The sequence below is a fragment of the Sinocyclocheilus anshuiensis genome, unplaced genomic scaffold (genome assembly GCF_001515605.1).
Source record: "Sinocyclocheilus anshuiensis isolate Anshui unplaced genomic scaffold, SAMN03320099.WGS_v1.1 scaffold2917, whole genome shotgun sequence".
Classification (NCBI taxonomy): Eukaryota; Metazoa; Chordata; class Actinopteri; order Cypriniformes; family Cyprinidae; genus Sinocyclocheilus; species Sinocyclocheilus anshuiensis.
The window spans coordinates 230,587-236,783 of NW_015539844.1; the positions used below are offsets into that span (position 1 = coordinate 230,587).

At 34.5% G+C, this 6,197-nt stretch overlaps 1 pseudogene; it reads left to right on the forward strand.

Annotated features, from left to right (window-relative positions):
- The window catches only part of LOC107684528 (chloride channel protein 2-like), a 40,708-nt pseudogene that overhangs the window by 4,455 nt on the left and 30,056 nt on the right, over positions 1–6,197 (forward strand).

Sequence of the window (6,197 nt, forward strand, 5' to 3'; positions counted from 1 at the left end):
GTGAGTAATTAATGACAGAATTTTCATTTTTGTGTGACCTATCTTTTAATGAGCACCAGAGTTATTATCGCTAACTGAAACTAAAACCATGAAAAAAATGTTACTTGAAATAAAATAAAGTTTAACTGGTATAAAATATGAATATTAAAAAAACTAAAATATTGCACTTCTGTGTGCATTTTGGGTATTGTAGTTGTTGTTTATGGAGTAGTGCAGTCTGATTTTGGAGACTGGTGCATTGTGGATAATGTAGTTTTTTTCTGTGGAGTCTGTGCAGTGCACTGTCAGTGGTTCCTCATGTCGCGGGTCGGCGAGGACTGGATCTTCCTCATCTTGCTGGGACTCGTCATGGCTCTGGTTAGCTTTGTTATGGATTTCTGCATCGCTCTTCTCCTACAAGGTGAGTCTGTGTGTGTGTGAGGTCAATTGTTATATGCTTTTTGGCTGTAAAGGGTTTTTGAGTTGCTATATGGTTCTTTTAGAGGTTCTTTAGGTCAGTATTTTGGTTTTGGTTTTCCCTAAAGAACCAAGAACAAATGGTTTTCTAAAGAACTTAAAATGGTTTTAGTTACTCCATAATTGAATTTCTAAGTCAAATTAAATGTCTATATCAAAGGTATAAGTAGTTTAGTACAGTTTTTATTTTTAATTCTGCTTTCTCAGTTATTTTTGTATTTCCAGAAAAGTGTAATCATGCTTGTTTGTCATTGTGCACATTGCTGTTTCCTTTCTTAGGTGTGAAGATTCTTGATTTTTGTGTGTTGTATAGTCCTAAAACTAAGATCAATACAAAGTTTGGAAAAATAAACTTAGAAAGATTCAACGTTTTTTCCCACACACTTATAAAGGTTCAAAGTTTTTTTTTCAAAGTTTTCTAAAGTGTTCAAATATTTCTACGTTTGGAAAAACTTTGAACATTTCTAAGTTTGGAAGAAGAAAAAAAACGTTGACCATTTCTAAGTTTGGAAAATAAAATGGAACATTTCTATGTTTGGAAAAAACTTTGACCATTTATAAGTTTGGAAAAGAAAATGGAACATTTCTATGTTTGGAAAAAACTTTGACCATTTTGTAATGTGGGGTGTGGTGTTTGGGTTTTGTTTCATGTTCATGTTTTCCATGTCTTTTATTTTGTAATTGTTTCACCCTGTTAGTGTCATGCTTCCCTTGCCCTCATGTATCTCTGCCTTGTGTATGTGTCATGTTCTGATTGGTAGTCCTAGTCATGTGTCTTGTTTCCCATTGGTTTGTTCATGTCATGTGACCCTCCTTGTCTGCTATAACTAGCCATCATATTGCCATTGTCTCTTTTGTCGTGTATTGATGTTGTAACCCGCTGTCGGTGAGTGTAGTCTGTTCATGCCACATCAAGTCTGTTCATGCCTCGTCAAGTCAAGTCTGTTCATGCCTCGTCAAGTCAAGTCTGTTCATGTCAAGTCTGTCCATGTCAAGTCAAGTCTGTTCTAGTCAGGTCTGTCCATGTCAAGTCAAGTCAAGTCTGTCTTAGCAAGTCTGTCCATGTCAAGTCTGTTCATGCTTCGTAAAGTCCGTTCAAGTCAAGTCTGTCCATGTCAAGTCTGTCCTAGTCAAGTCTGTCCTAGTCAAGTCTGTCCTAGTCAAGTCTGTCCATGTCAAGTCAAGTCTGTCCATGTCAAGTCAAGTCTGTCCATGTCAAGTCTGTTCATGTCAAGTCAAGTCTGTTAATGCCTCGTCAAGTCTGTTGTAGTCAAGTCTGTTGTAGTCAAGTCTGTTCATGTCAAGTCAAGTCTGTTCATGTCAAGTCAAGTCAAGTCTGTTCATGCCTCGTCAAGTCTGTTCTAGTCAAGTCTGTCCATGCCTCGTCAAGTCTATTCTAGTCAAGTCTGTCTATGTCAAGTCAAGTCTGTCCATGTCAAGTCTGTTCTAGTCAAGTCTGTTCATGTCAAGTCTGTCCATGTCAAGTTAAGTCTGTTCATGTCAAGTCTGTTCATGTCAAGTCTGTTCTAGTCAAGTCTGTCCATGTCAAGTCTGTTCATGCCTCGTCAAGTCTGTTCTAGTCAAGTCTGTCCATGCCTCGTCAAGTCTATTCTAGTCAAGTCTGTCTATGTCAAGTCTGTTCTAGTCAAGTCAAGTCTGTTCTAGTCAAGTCTGTCCATGTCAAGTCTGTTCATGCCTCGACAATTCTGTTCATGCCTCATCAAGTCTGTTCTAGTCAAGTCTGTCCATGTTAAGTCTGTCCATGTCAAGTCTGTCCATGTCAAGTCAAGTCAAGTCTGTTCTAGCAAGTCTGTCCATGTCAAGTCTGTTCATGCTTCGTAAAGTCCGTTCTAGTCAAGTCTGTCCATGTCAAGTCTGTTCATGCCTCGTCAAGTCTGTTCTAGTCAAGTCTGTCCATGTCAAGTCTGTTCATGTCAAGTCAAGTCTGTTCTAGTCAAGTCTGTCCATGTCAAGTCTGTTCATTCCTCGTCAAGTCAAGTCTCGGATTATTGTTTGGATGTTTGGATCACACTGTAAATAAACTGCACTTGGGTTCTTCAGTATGCTCGCCTTCAGTGGATGATTCGTTACAGATTTATAAGTTTGTAAAATAAAATGGAACATTTCTATGTTTGGAAAAAAACTTTGACCATTTATAAGTTTGGAAAATAAAATGGAACATTTCTATGTTTGGAAAAATACTTTGACCATTTCTAAGTTGGGAAAAAAACTTTGACCATTTCTAAGTTTGGAAAAAACTTTGAACTTTTCTAAGTTTGGACAAATTTTGACCATTTCTACTTTTGTTAAAAATTTTTAACATTTCTAATGTTGGAATTTTTTTTACATTTCTAAGTTTAAAAACTTTGAACGTTTCTATGTTTGGAAAAAAACTTTGAACGTTTCTATGTTTGGAAAAAACTTTGAACATTTCTAAGTTTGGAAAAAAATGCAACATTTGTAAGTTTGGAAAAACTTTTACCATTTCTAAGTTTGGAAAAAAAACTTTGACCATTTCTAAGTTTGGAATTTTTTTTTGACCATTTCTAAGTTTGGAAAGACTTTGACCATTTCTACTTTTGTTGAAAAGCAAAATTTGTTAACATTTCTAAGTTTCAAAACTTTGAACATTTCTAAGATTTTCAAAGTTTTTGAAACTTAGAAATGTTGAAAGTTATAATATTGAAAGAAACTGTTTAGACAAGCTGTTTTTGTGCTTTAAAGTTACTTTTAATAAGAAAATCTTATTGTCTTTTAAATGTATCAGTCAATTTCAGAAGCATAGAAATAACTGTACTTAAGTACAATTTAAATATGCTGACTTGTACTTTGACTAAAGTATGTTTTTGTCTAGATACTTGGTCAGTTATGTAAGTAAAATTTTGTAGTACATACACCCTGTAATTGTTTTGTGTGTTGTTCTCTTTACAGCACAGAAGTGGATGTACGGTGGTTTGGACAGTAACGTAATCCTGCAGTATTTCGCTTGGGTCACTTATCCTGTGATTCTCATCAGTTTCTCTGCAGGCTTCACACACATAGTAGCACCTCAGGCCGCTGGTGAGACACACTTACATTCACACACTCACAAAAGATTTCCGCATTTCTTCATAATTTAGCAGTGGTTCCCCGCGTTTCTCTCTCATTCAGGGTCTGGTATTCCTGAAATGAAGACTATTCTCAGAGGAGTGGTGCTGAAGGAGTATCTCACGTTAAAAACATTTGTGGCCAAAGTCGTTGGACTGACCTGCGAATCGCATTAAGAAATTGTAAACACCTTTCGCATTCTCGGGTCAGTTTTGACCCGGTGAAACATGAGCTTATAAAACAGTCATAGCTTAAAATTATATTGTATCTGATCAGTAACTTGTCATTATTGAGCAAATGTGTAAAGATTTCAAAGTTTTGAATGTTACCGTGTTTGACTGTTATTACTATATTTATCCCCTTTTTATAAATAAAAAAAAAATTGAGAAATTCTTTCAAATTTCTAATTTTACAAGACAAAACCCCTTTGGGCTGTAGTTCATTAGATATAGTTTAATTGTTTTGTCAATTACATATTTTGTCTGTTTAAAGTGTCTTTGTGCATACATATTCATATTTACCAACAAAATCCAGTCCTAAAAGTGTGTGTGAGACTGAATGTATTTTAGAGAAGTAACGTGAGACAAATCTAACTAATAGATGTAAAAAATCTGTATAATTTAATGGGTAAAGCAAACTGTAAAAACTGACCCGAATGCGTTTAGTTTCAATGGTAATATCTCTTTTTAAAAAAATCTGAAACATATAAATGTATATTTTGATAGTCTTAATCCATATGCATTTTCCCCCTATTCTATAAACTATGCATTTTTTTTTTATTTGTATGTACCACTTCCCGGTCAAATCTGACCCGAATGTGACAGGAGTTTAAAGAAGTTCAGATTTGGGTTTTTAGTTCTCCAGCAAAACTCTTTCACATGACACATGTTGTAATGTCTTTAAAGAATCCTTACTTTGTTTTGAATTCATCACAAGCCTTGTGTGTGTTTTCTATCCTGTAGGGTCCGTTTGTGCACATTGCCAGTTTGTGTGCTGCTCTTCTCTGCAAATTCATGTCATTCTTTGGTGGAATTTATGAGGTAATTATAACCTGCACTTTTAAGCAGACTCCACTAATTATACAAAATGCAGTGGGTGAATCTCACAAGTTCTCTGTCAAGATCTTTGGTCATATTGGGCAAAGTATTTATACATTATTGTTTTATTGTCTTTTATCTATTCTGAAAATACAGTACTGTGTTTTTACTGTTATACAGTAAGTACTAATTTACAGTAATGAGAAAAAGCTGTATGAGAATGAGAATTACAAGAAAACTATTAGTTGAAAACTATTTTGGTGTAAGAAACTTTAACATTATGAGGAAAACAATAGTGTGTGTTTCCATCTTAAACCAAATGTAAAAAATGTTGGTGTTGCTGTTGAGTGAAAAAAAAGTGAGTAAATTTGATCTATGGTCAAATTTTCTTATTCAAGTATCTAACGAACAGATCCATGGAAGTCAAATGTTCTTGTCATTTGTTATTTTCATTTTGGATTTATAAACATGTTTTTTTGCAGAAACATTTCGTTTATATCGAGTATTGTGCATCAGGAAACAAATGAAAATCTCTCACATTTGGATAAATGCATCTGATAAATGTATAAATATAAATTGTAAACCCGATAATTTTTCTTCCTGGGAAGAGTTTTACCTGAGCGAAAGTGTGTATGTGTGTGTTATCAAAATCAAATCATGTGTGTATTTTTGCATTTCTCTTGATGAAGTTTTCCTTTTGTGAGGATAAAACTAACAGTGATATCCATCTCTGAATAGATTTACCAAACACAGGTGTGTGTCTATGTTTGTAGAGAGTGTGATAGATGGTGTGTGTTTTCTATAATTTGTACAAGTAGATTTTTATTGTGCTTGATTGTGTTGCTGTATTGAACAGTCCTGGATTGTGCTGGTGTGTTTGTACTTCTGCTTTTTGGTTTTGTGTGTGCGTGTTGAAATAGGCTAGGTTGTCTGCTGTTGTATATTACATTTTCTGTTGTGTGTGTTGAACAGAATGAGTCCAGAAACATTGAGATGCTTGCGGCTGCCTGTGCTGTCGGGGTCGGATGCTGCTTTGCTGCTCCTATTGGAGGTGAGAACTGTGTGTGTTCATTTGGGATTACATTTCCAAAGAGAAACTGGACAACAAGAACCAAACAACCTTGTGTGGATATTCAGAATTGAATAATTTTAAATTTTCGAGTGTAACTTGTTTTCTAATTAGACACATTTCTCTAAACTAAGATCAAAACTGTCTAAAAAGTAAACGGCCTTTAAAACAATTCAGTTTTGCCATGCAACACTTCAAAATATTTCAGATGGTTTGTATGTCAGAAAATATCTATAATCTATAAGGTCTTGTAAATTTTTTGTAAATTACAGCTTTTTGAGAAATGTTCATCCGCCGTGATTATGTACTGTAAATTTCTTTTTGCATTTTAATTCTAAAAAGAATTGAATTTGGGTTTAGCATCCTGTTGGATCTCAATTCAGATTCAGGAATTAAAATGGAATTTAAAATGCGTTCTTAAAGGGTCATATGATGCGATTAAAATTTTTCCTTTCTCTTTGGAGTGTTACAAGCTCTTGGTGCATAAAGAAGATCTGTAAAGTTGCAAAGACTAAAGTCTCAAATCCAAAGAGATATTCTTTATAAAA